Source organism: Zonotrichia leucophrys, chromosome 1, assembly GCF_028769735.1.
Source record: "Zonotrichia leucophrys gambelii isolate GWCS_2022_RI chromosome 1, RI_Zleu_2.0, whole genome shotgun sequence".
NCBI classification, from domain to species: domain Eukaryota; kingdom Metazoa; phylum Chordata; class Aves; order Passeriformes; family Passerellidae; genus Zonotrichia; species Zonotrichia leucophrys.
The window spans coordinates 53,322,818-53,339,657 of NC_088169.1; positions in this window are offsets into that span (position 1 = coordinate 53,322,818).

Here is a 16,840-nt window from a genome sequence, read left to right on the forward strand (position 1 = left end):
GAAATTTCTCCTACAAAAGTAAAGTCTGGAGAAGATTTTACCTAGAACATTTCAACTGACGATTGCTGTTTGATCAGAAATGTAGCTGTATTTCCAGTGCCCACCAAATGTTGCTAGTTTAGTTTCAATTTATTCAGTTTAAATTACTTTGATCAGAATTGAAGTAGCAATGAAAACAGAAATCAGGAGTCATGATTTCTAATGTCAGAGGAAAAGATACATCACTCAATAGGACATTAAAGCTAGGTTCTACTATTAGTTGACTCAGAAATATTATCTTTTAAGGTGTAGGTACTTCTGTGATATCTTCACTGACAACTTAGTTTCTTTTTTATCTTGCTACATTGGTGGTCACTATTTCAGATATTCTTGGATTATCATTGTGCTATATCATCGTACTTAATATCACAGGGGTTTTTATGGAAATCAAAAGAAACTGTCTATGAATTGACAAAAACCCCTCATAAAAATATACTAATTAATATCCAAACACATTCATTTTCTGAATATATAAATCAGAAATAAATTACCTCATAAATGACAAAAATTTAGAAAAACAATATGGAAGAACAAAAACTAAGTGTTTTCTTCTTATTTTTTAAAGCGCTAAATATCATTAATCAGTGAAGTCTTTGTGGAAAAAGTTATAGGAAAATGAAGATAAAAATAATGGGATATCACATTTAGAACCATGATAACTGATTTTTATAAATGGATTTTTATCTTTTTTTCTCACAGAAGAGGTTACTAGGAAAAGCATTTATGTACCAAGAATAAAGTACAGTTTTAAGTGTACAATCTCTCTTTCTTTTCAAAAAAGGTGGAACTAAGAGCTCAAAGCAATAAAAATGTCCATCATTTTTGAGGGGGAAATAGGAAACTAATTTCGTACTAGGAACTACATGCCTAAATTGCCAAAAATTAATGTCACTAGTTTTAATTTACTTACAGACTTGACTTAGGAAAACTTGAGCTTCTTCTTTGTGTCAAGTTGTCTATTTCTCCAAAGAGATCAGCAAATCTGGGAGCAGGTAGTTCAAACACTGGAAATCAGATAGTATCTATATTTATTTGGATAATAAATGACTCCCTGCTATCTGCATGAGATATATGCACACCTTTCCCAACAAACATATATCAATGTCATATTTGTGTAAAGAACGTGTAAGAAGGAGATTACTCAGTAATAGCTTTTAGAAGGCTGGAAAATAGTAAGCAGATTGAAATCCAGAAATCCAGAAGGATTCCCAAAAGAAGTGTTTAAAATAAGGCAAAATGAACCCAAGCATTAACATGCAGGCAATGTGTCTACTGGGCCACTGCTCGCTCTTATTTCCTTACTGGGTATAACAGCTGCCAAACTTAGAGCCACAGCAGACAAGCTGCTTCACCTGACATCACAGCTCACCTTTCAAGCTCTGCTTAAAATAAGCCATTTTCAAACACCAACATTCTACTCAATGGTGATGCTTTGACAGTTCTTCCAATGTGTAAAACAACCTAATTGATGGCAAACTAGCAATACCCAAACTCACTGAGCTGTCTCTGCTGCTCTGGCAGGAACACATGCAGGGAGTTACATGGTGGTATGTTGTGGGAGTTCAGACAAGGCATCCTGCTCATACCCTGCACTCCAGGATGATGCCAGAGTCCTGCCTGTCTTCTCTAAGAAACAGAGGACTTGTCGGCAGGAAATGAGTTGTTCTGTCAGAATGAGGTGAGCCATGCCCTAAATAGAATATACACTCAATCCACCTGTTCCTGAATGAAATTCAGTTCTCTTTTTTTTTGTTGTTTGATGTCTGTGTTCCAACAGTTTGTGAAACCTTTCAGATGTACTGCCAGAGGAAGAGAGATTGGCCTATATGTCTGAGCTACACTTGCATGAAACCTCATCTGAGTATTGGAAACAATAGAACAATTCAAATCAAGAGGGATGGCCAGTTTCTTGGACAAATAGGAGTGCACGGCTCATCAGTCTATGATCTGCTACTTTCTATCCAATTCCACACTTGGCTTTCCTTAAAATATAGTTCCCACCAACCTCAGTTTCTTTTCTTTCTAGCAATAGGAGACAATACCAAATTCCCTTCAATCACTTACAGAGATATAAAACATAAACATAAAAACTGTCCTGATATATTTTGTGTAAGAAATAAGAAATTTTCTTTCTTGCAAGAAAATTTTATTTTTGCTTGTCTTTGTGCTAATAATTTTGATTATATTCTATGAAGTACTCACAGTACTGTACCATTAGAATATGTGTGTTTTTTATGGAAAGACAGTAACTTCTCTGTCTTCTAGACACAAGAAAAGTGAGACACAGACAGGAATTACTTGACCAGTGTTATTCAGCTGTTCACCTCCTTTCCGCCAGTATGTGCAGAAACCAATGCAGCGCTTTACTCTTTATTATAATGGAAGCACTTGCTTAAGAAAACAGCTTAACTTCCTGCAATCCCATAGTGAAGAGTAAGAAAAGGAAAAAAAAAAGTAAAATATCAACTTTTGGAGTCCTCTTAAATATAGCAGATTTGAAAGGGCTCTGTTGATAACACATAATTATGAATCAAAGTTCTCACAGAAAACCAGCTTTGTTTTTTCACTTACTACCACAACATTACAATTAAAAAACGTAATTAGCAGTTCAATTAACAGAGGCAAAGAAATTATAATAGCCATTAAAGTATTTGTTCCTTAATTTATAATAATAATTATGCAGTCTTATCTTCAGCTCTGCAAACCTTTTTGTTGGGCATTTTTTGAAGATTAATGTAAGCATCCTTATAAAGTGTCATTCAAAAGGAGATGAATGTGGATCACCAATGAGCAAAGCACTAGTAGTCGAGTACTGTTTTCAAAAGCTGAAGCTCTTGAGGATGTTTGAAGAACGCCTGTATTATTTTTCCAAATTAAAAACATAGCAAAACAAAACAAAATCTGAAGAAAGAGAGCTGAGCTATGTTTGAATTTCCTTTTTTAAAGGAAATTTCAATTTTAATTGAACAGTGTTTCATAAGAGCTTACAAGTAATAATTCTTCCAATTGTTGTACTGTAGAAATGGAAATTGGAGATTAAAAGTCCATAGAAGAAAGGCACTGTAGGGACTTTTGTTAGACATATTCCCATACCCTAGCTATAAGATAGTTCAGAGTAATTAGATCAGTTTGAAATATGCAGAAAGCATTTGATCAAACAGAGAAGTGAGATGACAGTAAGTCATCAGCACTGCACAGCATTTCCGTGAGATATCTGGCAACCACCAAATATAAAACTGCAGAACTGCTGACCAATGCATGTGCAGCATATCTTTAAAAAGAACTGGAGCGAGACATCAATAATTTCAGCATCACTCTGACAAGAGAGCGTCCAGTGTAATCTCCAGTCCTATGAATGAGTCTAGGCTTTTTCAGATAAGCTTGAGCATAGATAAACATGAGTACTACTCAGGAGCCTGTTTCAAAGTGAGGTCCTCCGAGGCTGCAGATGGATTTTTGTTTCACTATGGACTTCCATGGGCTGGAGGGACACACCTGCCTCATCATGGTCTGCAGCGAAATCACAAGCTGTAGTGAAATTTTTGATCTGAAGGGCCCCCTTGATGCCTGCGGAGTTACTGCAGATGTGTTTCACATATTCTCACTCCTCTTTCCAGCTGCATGAACTGTTGCACAGCAAATTTTTCCCCTTCTGAAGCAGGTTAATCAAGGGGCACTGCCACCATCACTGATGGACTCCCCCTCATTTAGCAGTGCGTCCATCCTGGAGCCAGGTGGCATTGGCTCTGTCAGACATAGGGTAGGGGAAGCTTCTGGCATCTTCTCACAGAAGCCCCTCATGTGGTCCCTCCACTACCAAAACCTTGCTGCATAAACCCAATATAGGTCTATTCTCACACTATCTTACTGAAAAGAGTGAAGGGATCTGCTTTTCCACTTTGTTAAAAATGGAATCAGAAATGAACTGATTAAGGCACAAGGCCAACTTTTAAGTATGCCAGTTTAGTTTCAGCTTAGAAGTGGATCAAATCAAAGTTAGAAGCAGAACAATTTATGGAATTAAGGGAGATAATAATGACTTCTAGAAAAATTATATGAGAGAAATAGGAAAGAAATTATTATACCAAAAGATTAAATAAAGAGAAGGATTGCATAACACAGGAGGATTTTATAATATTTAGAATACTGCTGAATTGCCATAAGATTAGAGTGCTAGAGAGCTAGCTCACACTGGAACTACTAAAAATCAGCTTTTCCAGCTTCCATTTCACTGCCCTAGAACAGTCAGTCCCAAAGGACAGGCAAGAATTTCTATCCCAGGATATGTAGGAAAAGATTAAAGCCCTTTTTATCTTCCTTGTTCTGAGGTTAATTTTAAGATCTCGTAGCAGCAGTAGAAGCTATGACAGAGGTGAGTCAAAAATAGGGTGGGAGACAAGCAAGAATATCAATCTCAGTGCAAGAAGCTAGTTCCTAGACAAGACTGGTACTACTGAAGCACTTAAACTTCTGGTAGCCGAGGTATTTCTTTTTTTTGGGAACCCCAGCAAAAGCACAGAATTATTTTCATTTAGGAGAGATTGAATAGTATTCATTGCAAATTGCTGGAATGTGATGAAATATTTATTACTGCACAAATACATATTTAGTGTATATTATGTGAGTAGTAGATTGTTGCCTTGCTCTTCACTACAATAACAAAATTGAGTTTTGGCATTTAAATCCTTCCCTCCATCTTATTTTCTGTGTTTACACTCTTTCTCTAGCTCTCCTAACCCGTATCCAAACCATGGAACTATATGCCTGTCTTATAATGTCGATGTTCAGTGTATTAATAAGCATGACATAATTATATAGGGTATGGTCATGCACATTCTACTCATTATTTTTGTGTGCACTTACATTTTTTTCAGGAAGAATGTTTCACACAAAAGCAGCAGTTTAAGTATTCCTATTTTTCTGATGCATAATTGGAGTGTTTGAATAGTCCATAGTCTGAATGGGACATTTTTGTTCATTTTTTTCATAAGATTGATAGCAACTTAAGAAAATGTAGGGGTTCTGCAAGGTTTGCCATGCTGTAGAATTTTTCCAGTGGCAATACTGGAAGCTGAAATGAAATTAAAAATTATTTATTTTAGGATAGTTTTAAGGGGAAAAATGGTTATAAGTTTGAAATTAAAGCATTTTTTCTGGTTTTCTTCTTAAAATCTATTTTTAAATGTCAATTCTGGAGATACTTCAAATATTTATTAATTTTTCCTAGTAAATCTTAGTGTGCACTCCTAAGTTATTTAGGGATTACTGCTGAAAAGGCATTAGGATCTATTTGTGTCATCCTCATGAACTGCATACAATGCATTTCTCTTGTATAAGACCACTCAAGCATATACCCTAAGAAACCAAATGTTTTCCAAAATTTATATTATTCTGGATCATAAATCACCTTTTAGGTTTTTAAGTACATAAATTTTAAAGCCATTAGTAATCTCTAGATCATCTCACCTTTTCCTTAGGAATATAAAGTAAAATGGAGGATAAAATTATAAGCCTGTCCAGAATGACATTAATTAACTCAAATTCTTCCTTGCTGCTTTTGCTTTATCCATTCTTATGGGATTGCCCTCTGGGTTACAGCCTATTAAAAAAAAAAAAAAGACTGGATCAGGACTTGATGTTATGTGGCTATCTTCTCAAAATGTCTTTAACTCAATTTTTGTTTCTAATTCTCCAAAACAGAAAAAATTACTCTCTTAATTATAATTTTAAATTAGTTAATTCCTATGTTACTTAGCAAGGCTGAAGTGTATATATTTGTAATATGTAAGTGTACACATTTGATGGTCTGCACTCAATGAACTGAAATGTGAGAAGATAGGAAAAGGCAAGTCACTTCATGAAAAGCATGGAGGAAATGTTGATACAGTGTGTATATTTATACACACACACACACACATATATATACAGGTACAGATACATTTGATTGTAAGGCACTTAACTTACTATACAAATTTTAAAGTATCTTGGATTTTAAAGGACTGAGATCATTGCAGATGTTTGCAAAGTGCTTCCTTCACAGTTAAGGGTAGCATAAAAAGAAAATTGTGGATGCTGCTTAGAACTCAATGAGAATGAAAGCTGGAATTACTGGCACTGAAAAGGTCAGTCGATTTTCTTCTGACTCATGAAGCAGAGAATGGGAATAACAGCCTTGTATTAATTTTGATTTTATGTGTTAGGTAAAAGGAAGCCAAAGGAGGGTTGTGCTGCTGTTGTTAGAGTTGGTTATTATATTGCCAATTTTCAATTTGTTTTCATAAATTTTGCTAGAAGCAAGAACTTCCATTCAAATGGATGAGATATTTTGTGTGATTGGATGTAATATCAGCTCTACCTTTCCATACCTCTGTAACAAAGTTAAGGAAAATGGAATGAAATGGCTACAGAAATTTGTATTTTCTAGTTCTCCTACTGCTTGGACTGCTCAGCAAGGAAAAAAAGTGAGGATGTCAGATCCATTTTCTCCTTAGCCTACCGAGAAACAGATGTGAAAGGGTTCATTTTACTAATTTTTCAGCCAGCAGGCATTGTTACAATTCTGCTAACAGGCATAGAAGCCAGCAATGAAAAAAATTAATAACTATATAACATCTCTGTGGGCTAGAAGGTTATTGTAGGCAGGAGTGATCAGCAATGCATTTTCACAGGAAACTGATGGAGAAGTAATTTCGGGGTTATCTTGTTACAGTTAATTCAACCCAAAATAGTAAGAGTCAAATGAAAAAGATATCGTGCTTCCATCGGATAGTCTTAAAAAACCAAACAAAACTCAGATATTAAGTAGTGTCCTGTGCTAATTAATGGGGCTACTCAAATATCTTACTATCATGAAAAAACAATATAAACACATAAACACAAAAAATAAGTCTATTCAATAGAGATTTAAGTATCTTTGTACCTACTTATTTGTGAAGATCATAAAAAAGATTTAGAAAATGGTTTCCAGTTCTTCTGTTTCAGATCTACATTAATTTCTACTGGATTCAGGTTTAAACATCTAAACTCAGAAAAAGAGTCTGTATTGAAATGTATAATGATATTCTAAATTTCAACGTCTGACAAATGTTTTCAGGAGGTATCCACAAGTTTGGACATATTTTTAAAGGAAGTGAACGCACACACTTTTAAGCAACTGCAAGATAAGACTGGTCTCTCCAGAGAGGGAGGTTAGCTGGAGTCAATGTACCATGTCGGGTTCACAATCTCCAGGTTTTGTAGTGCTCAGTTAAAGACTTGAGGGGAAAGAGGAAAGAAAGGATCTTGGTTCATGTCTGTGTCTCACCTCCATAACGTCAGAACAAGACCAATAGCTTAAGAGACCCTGAAGATATTCCAAGTAAATATCCTGTGTTTTATAAACTCCAAAGATCAAGATGATTTTTTGTTCATTTTTAAATTACTTTATTTCTTTGCTAAAGTTCTGGTGTCACAAATAAATCTGAAAACAGATTGTTCTTCTATGAAATTAGGTACAGCAATGAGCCTTTTCATAACTTGAAAATACAGAATGGTGAGGATAATAATGTGCAGCAATTATTTAGGCTAGTACTTCAAATAATTTTATTACCATTTAATCCACTTCTAGAACTGCTTTTACATACACTGCTAGCATTAAAAACATAATGACAAAATCTGTACCTGTTAAATTACATGTTCACAATTTGTTCATCTAGTAAATGAAATGAAAATATGTAATACAAAGAAAAAAAATTAAAATTTAACAATAAAAAAAAAATCCAACACCCTTAACCTGGCTACACTAAAGATTTGATGAAGCATCTTGCAAGTCAACAAACTCAGATTCTAGTCGGACAGCTAAGTAAATGCACTGAAAATTAAGACCCTGTTATTTAGGAAAGGTGAATTGTATCATACTCAATGCACTGTAACTGTATAACTATGCAACAAAGAACACTGTAATACTCTTTGGGTAATTGATTCAGAGCATTTAATTTTAGGTAACCAACTATGCAACCATAAAACAACCAGATCTTAACTAAGAACCTATCTGGAGAAACTATTTAATGAAAAAATAATTTACCTCTAAATGTTACTTGTGGAATTTAAAAATCTTTCCAAAGGAGCCTAAGATATGCAGTTAACTTAAAGAAAAGTATTTATTTGTCTTCTAGGTAAAAATTTTTGATCAGTACCACAGGGATTAGACCGGTGATTTCTTACCAGTTCTAAATGTTCTAATTTGTATCTAAGATAAAAGATTTAAACTTAATATTTGCAAATACATTCTTCTTTAAATATATTTAAGGCCACATCCACACATGATGTGAAATAATGTGACTGTAAAAATCAGTGGGGAAATACAAGCTGGTTCTCAGCATCCTGCACAAAATTCTGAGTTTACTGTTGTCTAAATCAAATACAGAGTTTTGTTTGAACTGTTCCTTTCATGGATTTCATGACAATTTTTTCAAAATTTTTATAGGTTTGCATTTTCTCCTAATCCTAATTGATTTTCTGATTGCTTTTTGTAGCTGTAGTTGTTCTAACTAAATGCTTAGCCAAGTAATAATGATGATCTAATTAAGATTAATCTAGTTAATCTCTATTTGTAGTAGTTGTTTTCTTTATTAAGTTGTTTTATATAAGGAAGCCTTAATAATTTGTTTGGTATTTGTGGATACTGATCTCTACTTCTTCCAATTTAATCTTCCTCCCATACAGGTTTTCCCTTTGATTTAGGATCTCAAAATACTAGAATAAGTTTGATGTTCTGTTCCCTGCTCTTTAACGACCTGCTATTATGTTCTTACAGAAAAATGCCCCCTCTGTTGCGACAGCAGATTTCCGGGGGTTTTGTGACTGGAGCTTCAGAGAAAATGTAGCAAAGATTCAGTGTTTAATTGTATTTCAAATGCATGTACAGAAAGCTGCAATATTTCTTAGATCTGACCTCTTAGGCTGAGCTCACTTGGTCCGCTCAGTCTGGAGAAGACTGAGGGGGGACCTCAGCTGTCTACAGCTTCCTCATGAGAGGAAGAGGAGGGAATGATGTCTTTTCTGTTGTGCCCAGTGACAGGACTTGAAGCAATGGCACGAAGCTGAGTCAGGAGAGGTTTAGGCTGGATATTAGTAAAAGATCCTTCATTGTCACTGTCATATTTTCTGAAAAATCCCTTCACCAGGATTTCTTCTTCTGGAAAGCTGAGAAGTCTCAGACAAAAATTATCTCGTTTGCTTCTCCTGTGTTTTGCTGCTTTGGAAGGTGGTTGGAGATTGTTTATCCAACATGTGAACTGTTTGAACATAATGACCAATGGCCATTCAGCTGTATCAGGACTCTGGAAGTGGTCACAAGTTTTTAATTAGTATCTTGTTAACCTTTCTGTAAGATCCTTTCTCTATTCTTTAGTATAGTTTACTATAGCATAATGTAATGTAATGTAATGTAATATATAATATAATATAATATAATATAATATAATATAATATAATATAATATAATATAATTAATAAATTAGCCTTCTAGAACATGGAGTCAGATTCATCAATTCCTCCTTCATCCTGGGGACCCAGCAAATACCACACTTCATCCAGAGAGTTGCTGTGCACTGGAAAAGGCTTCTCAAGGAAGGGTGCTTCACAGCACCAAACCTGACAGAGTTCAGGTGTTTAGAATCATATGATTTTTTATTCATGTTATGAAGGGACAGGAGTTGGATCTGATGATCCTTGTGTGTTCCAGGATTTTCTGTGATTCTGTAGTTAATTCTTAAAGCAGAGCACTACCTCTGGCAAACAGTGCAATGCTTCTGCAGTGTGATACAGTGGGTGGGACAGGCACCGTGCTGGGTAAACGTGAGTTGGCACTTTTGTTGTGTTTGATCTGAACTAGTTGGCCCAACAAGGCTGCAAGCTTCACTTCTGGAAGGACACATTAGTGAAACTACCTTTGACTTTGGCTTCTCTACTGTACGAATATCTTTAAAATTGTCCTCCAGCTCCTCCCAAAGTCATGGGTCACGTATCACGAGACAAAGGGTATTCTTGAGGTTTTCAGACAAATAATAACTGAGTTCCATAGACACAAAGTAAGTCCACTTGAACTGTTTTGTAATAGGTGTTTTAGAGCTTGGGAGTCTCAGCTGTAAGTGTTATGTATTACCAATATAGTCAATCTACTTTAAGATGAATTCCAGGCACTCTGTGCTTTTCAGCCTGAAGACTGTGGATCTTTTCCAGGACAGAGTAACTTAGCAGCATGGATCTGGACTCATTTATGCACTTCCCCATGGGAACTACTTTTACACCATTTCTTGACACAGAAAAACCTCTCGCATTTTAAGGATAGCGACTTTCTGTCAGAGAAATGCTGGAAGCCACAGTGAATTAGAAAGGAAATGTGTTACCTTCAGCAAACTGGATCACATAATATTATCAGAAGTATTGCCACATTATTCTGTAATTTCTTCTGACAGCATACATATCTATCCACACAAGAAAAAAAAAAATTAAGGACTCTTATTGAATCAGATATTTCTGTGTGTCACACGCATCATTATGCATCTGTAATGATGGTTTCCCTGTGGTAAACTGAGAAAAATGATACAGAAAGAAGTAGAACTTACTTCTTATATCTATCATAACTTATATCTGAAATCTATCATTCATTACCCTACTTGACTTTTTTTCCCTCATTGATTATTAAAATTGAATGTTAGCATACTATTATGTTCCCCTACCTAATTTACTAATACATAAGCTCTCTTACTAACATTTTTTGGTCTTACACTCAAAACAATAAGGAAAATTAATGTTTATGTAATCAAATCTAATGGCTAACTTTCTCAGTTTATTAGTTTTAAACACTACCTGAATCCTTCTGTTTCCTGAGAAATTCCTTAAAATGAAATTATAAGAATTTCTTTCTCATAAAGAAACAAGATAAAATTCTGTTCATTCAGTGTTCAGAGAAGCCATTTTAAACAAATTGAGAAGGATTCAACATGTCCACTCAGGTGCCCTAGGATATTATCTTCCTTCTCTCAAAACATTTTTTATAGGGACTGGTCTTTCAGAAGTGCTGAGCCATATCTGTCTTTTCTATCAGGATGTCTCAGACACCAAGAGGCAAAGAGTATGTAGTGAAGAAGTCATGACTCAGGTGCTGAACCACAGATTCCTGAGAAGCCTTAAAATATGCAGTCTATGCTCCATGAGGCTGGAAGAGGACCTATGGGAGCCATGGACTTTGTAAAGAACCAGATGGAGCTAGGTGGGTTAGTGTCGTGCTTTCAAAACATCACTAGTTTTCTAAGTTCAGGCAACTGAACAACAGTATAATATTTCAAACAGTGCTAAAAATCAGTCTAAGTGTAGGCAACTAATTGAGCCTAGGAGTTTAACTGAAAACCTACTCTGCTGACTAAATCAAAGGACTCTTTTCAACTTCTTAACCTTCAGCACATACAAGTTTGAAATGTTTTAGCCTTTCTTTGTCCGGTCTATCTCGGCTGTTTGAGGGGCCTGGAAAGGCCCGAGGTGGCCTTGGGGCAGCCCGCGTATCGAAGGACGAGAAGAGGCTTCAGTTCTTCTTTCGGTTTTTATGTTTATTAATTGTTTATCTAAAAGATGTTCTTTCAGCCGAACAAAGATCTGCTCAGCAGTCAGCCATGGGCACACTGTCTGCCCTCCCGGGCAGCCACGTATCTTTATACCCTTTGTTACGTGTACAATATTTATCATTTTTCCCCAATACCATCTATTCTTATAACTACGTGCACTCTCAGTAATAACCAATCCAAAGGTGCCACCGTGGCCAAAGAAGATGGAGGAGAAGAGGAAGAAGAAGGAGGACAGGACACACCCCAATTCCTCCATCTTACTCCTCTAAACCCCCCTGTACATAAATCCTAAACCTTGTGTCTCACTCTCTAATTAACTAATCCCTTCACCATTCACCCGGTGAAGCCCTCATCCTTGTCGTCTCCTGTGTAGGGTTAAAGTCCTGCCACCAGACACTTCTGGCAACATTCCAGGACTCCCGAGCCCCCCAAGGTGGTCTCGGAGGCTCAGCATCTCAGGACTGAGATCTTGAGATCCGACATTTCTTGATATGTTTTTCAGGTGCCATTTACAAAATAATTTAAATCCACTAGATATCTCTCTTTTTCCTTATAATACTGCAGTGTATTGTATTGTATAATATAAAGACTTTTATATAAAGCCTTAAAGAAAGTTGATATGGCTGAAATAATTTCAATGTATTAGGAATAGCATTGTTTTAAATTCACACCACAATATGCATATATGTAAGCCATGAACTTATGATCTCATGTCTACTGAAAACCAAGTGAAAAACAATGCAGAAGTAATATAAACATTGAAAAAAAAGGAGGCAATATTGCTCAGGTTAAAAAAGCACAGCATCACATGGTGGTTTTACTGGATAGACCAGATTGCCTTCACATTCAGGTAGTGTGATTCTGATGAACTTTCTTATCTGAAGCCCTATGCAGTGGGAAAGATCTATTGATTGTCTTAAATTCATGTTTTGCAAAAAATTTTACAGACATTTCCCATATTACTAAAATGCATAGTCTGTTTCTTCAGGCATTCCTTTAAAATCTCTATTTTTGGATATTAACAATTCAAGAGGAGCATAAATTTCATCTGCATAAAATTATTCACAGTATTCATTTTTGCTTCATCTTAAATAGATTTTATACGGAAATTATCTTAAATTCAGAAAGTACATCTTGAATTTAATCTTCTAGACTTACAAAAATGAGGTTTAAATATGATTATGAAAAAATGAAACATGGGGAGCATTAACTTAACATATATGCTATCAGATTTAACATTTGTTTCCATAAATCTCTTCTGTCTGAGCAAAAAGGAAAGAAAAAAGTAGAACTTTATAATATATGTGACTATCATTTTAATTAAGTTAGTGTCAGCATTCATATGGTGTTAATAAACACTTGTATTTATATAGTGCATTTATAGGAATTAATTTATTCACTAATATTTACAGCTTGATATAATGTCAAACCTCTCTACTATGCAGAATACACAATATATGGGGTAAGAAAATAAAAGTACCATATTAAATTACTGCAGATATTTTACATTTTGTGGAATTATGTCATCATTTAAGCAGTAAATTTCCCCAGACTTTCCTATGACTTCTGGCTGGGTTTTAACTGATTGGTATATAAGACCAATCTGTCTTATGTACAGATACTGTGAGAGAAAGGCCAAAAGTATCCCAGACAGTGTATGCTACAAAACATCCTTTTGCCCAATTGGAGGCAGCCCCCCAGCACATCTCCTCCTAACTTCCTGCTCACCCCCATGCTGCATGGAGGGGTAATAGAGTGGTATGAAGAGAAAGCCTGTTCAGCAGCAGCTAAAGCACAACGCCATACTTGTTGCTCTGAAGGATGTTAACTGCATCCCAACCAGACCCAGTGCACTCATGATGAATTAAAATGAGAGGAAATAGTGAGCATGAATTACATAGGATAGAGTCAAAGACAGTTGGCTATGTGTGCTGATTTTGGTTGGGGTAGAGTTAATTTTCTTCATAGTAGCTGTTATGTGGCTATTTTTTGGATTTGTGTTGGAAACAGTGTTGGTTGACTGATGAATATTTTTGTTACTGCTGAGCAGTTCTTACACAAAGACAAGGCCGTTTCTGCCTCTCCCCCCATATCACCATGAAGCTGAGGGTGCACAAGAAGTTGAGAGGGGGGCACAGCCAGGACAGACAGATACAGCCCAAGTGATCAAAGTGGTATTCAAGACCATATGGCATCATATAAATCTGAGAGGAGAAGAAGTGTGAGGGAAGTGCTGGCTTTTTTTCTTCCCAAGCCACCATTCCACATGATGAAGCTCTGCTTTTCTGGGAATGGCTGAACACCTGCCTGCTCATGAGAGTTGGTGAGTGAGTCACTATCCTAATATCACTAATTGGTGAGTGAGTTTTGTTATCCTTTTGTACATGGTCTTTGTTTTATCTATTAAAGTGTCTTTATCTCAACACACACGTTTTCTCAGTTTTACTCTTCTGATTCTCTCCCATATGTTGAGAGTGTTGAAAAAGTGGTTATGCGGTGCTCAGTTGCTCTCTGGTATTAAACCATGGCAGCCTTCTTTGGCATCCAGCATAGGGCTTGAAGGCTCAGGATAACATCAGGTTTTATTGGAATGGGCTTGGCTGTTGCTGCTGTTTAGCTATCAGATGTCAGCCCCCTGTGCAACAGGCACATATTCAAACAAGAGACAGACTAGGTATAAATTATTTTTATTTTTCCTAAAAAATAAAAGGAGAGTCAGGAAATGGATCACATAGCTCTCAGAGACTGTGCAGTCTCCAGTTTTGGAAATTTTCTAGACCTAACTGGACTAGTCAGTTGGACCTCAGAGGTAAACATACTTTGAGCAGAAGGTTGGACTAGATCTCTCCCAACCCTAACTATTATCCTTTGAAATACTTCTATTTTCTTGTTTAGACACAGCTCTTAATATCACTTCTCTTTAGATATTTAATAGCATACAGAGGAAATGTTTATATGTGTATAATTGCTAGTAATTTTCTACCTCTCCTGAGAAAGACTGTAAAAATATTATTGAGAGACAGAAGCTGTTATATCTTTTTATTGAGTAGACATTATTACAATGAACATCATTATTCCTCCTCAACTGAATTACTTTGTAAATAGATGACCTTTGGGAATATCTGAGAGGTTTTTTACAATATTTGATAAAATGTTTCATATTATAACTTGTAGTAGTCCAAAACTGTGCCAAACTAACAATAAAGTCACAACATTGCCGAAGTATAATTTTTGTATCCTTATTTTTCTGTAAATTTCTGTGCTGTTTTCTGAGTCATTCTTTTGGGGGAAAAGAATTCACTATTGAATTCTATTCTATTCACAAATTCACTACTGAAGTGAATTTGAAGATTCATTTGTTTTCAGTGTAAAGTAGATGACTACTTAGCACCTATGTTTTAGGTAACTCACCTTAAATGCCACCAGCCTAATATATGTCATTGTAATCTTGCTACTAAGATTTATATTGCAGGTGTCTAAAATTAGCTGAGATGATTGAAATATGAGCATGAATGTTTTCTGGATTTGAAATTTTAGTAGCAGTGGAAAGCATACAACTCAGTGGCAAAATGAAGATAGATTTTAGGATGAATTTTAGAGTTCCTATTTCCATTTAAAGGTGGCATAGTTTTTGTTGTGATCTGATCTTTGGAAAGAAAGGAATTGAGTAGTTTAAGGAAACTTAAAAATAAGTCTGGGTAGATTCATTTGAAAACCTGATAACTTGAAAGATAACCTTTACTCAGGAATCCCCTCTGACAAAAGTTGTCTTTTAATTTTCTTCATGAGAATTTTTGTGTTCTATTTGCAGCAATCCTGAAGTTAGGACTAAGCAAGGAGAATAGTTTCCCTTACTGTGCAGTGGCACAGTACTATGTGTACACAGTACACATACAGTACTATGATGTTTTAACGGAATCCCAGAATGAACTAGATTGACAGAGACCTTTAAGATCATCAACCCATGATCTAACACCACCTCATCAATTGCACCACAGCACTAAGTGCCACATCCCAGCTGTTCTTGAACATCTCCAGGGACGGTGACTCCACCACCTCCCTGGGCAGCCCATTCCAATGTCCAATCACCTTTTCTGTGGAGAAACTCATCCTAATGTCAAACCTAAACCTCCCTCATGCAGCTTATGTCCTTTTGTCCTGTCACAGGTTATCTGTGAGAAGACACCAATCCCCATGAGGCTACAGCCTCCTTTCAGGTGGTTGTAGAGTAATAACATCCCCCACCCTGAGACTCCTTCTCTCCAGGTAAAACACCCCCAGTTGCCTCAGATGCTCCTCAGAGGATTTGCGCTCCAGTCTTGTTGCCCTTCTCTGGACATGCTCCAGCACTTTAATGTCCCTCCCAAATTGGAGGGCCCAGAACTGGACACAGGATTTGTGGTGTGGTCTCACCAGTGCCAAGTGCAGAGGGACAATCAGGGCCCTGGTTCTGCTGGCAACACTATTGGTGATACAGGCGAGGATGCCACTGGCCCTCTTGGCCACCTGGGCACACTGCTGGCTCGTGTTCAGCCTGCTGTCAGTCCCTAGGTCCCTTTCTGACTGGCACTGGATCAATTTGTCCTTTTGTGGCATATGACAGCTAACAGCATATGCAGCTACCAATAATACCTAGAATAATAATTTATTGCTGCTCAATCACAGATATCCTGCAAGCTGTTTCAGTAAAAACACACAAATAAAAACAACTTTCTGAAGACTAGAAATTAACAAAGTTAGAATGTTTCAGAAAATTTTTACCATCTTTTACTGATGTGGAACTGGTGTCTAAGGAAAACTAAGGAAGAAGAAGTCAACAATAGCACAAATTTACAAAGCCTGTCTGCTTTCTATGCATGAGTACATTGAGAGTGTCTTGCAATCTTTCACCATCTAATTATTTTCCTAAATGAAAATCTTGAAAACTTTTAGTCTATTTAGTATATTAATTGCATCAGATACATGTAAAATGAAAATTAAAGAGATGAAAATATGTTTCATTTCACTATTTATATCCACATTATTGTACTTAAGGCGTGAAAAGCCAGACATAGGTTTTATTGCTTTTTCTAATATGCTCTAAAATTTTAGTGCTAGCATACAGAAATGTGTTTTTGCCAGTCCTAATATGCACCCCACGATAGCAATGTAATAGCTATACTTCTTGAGTTTAACAACATTAATGAAGGCAATAAAAA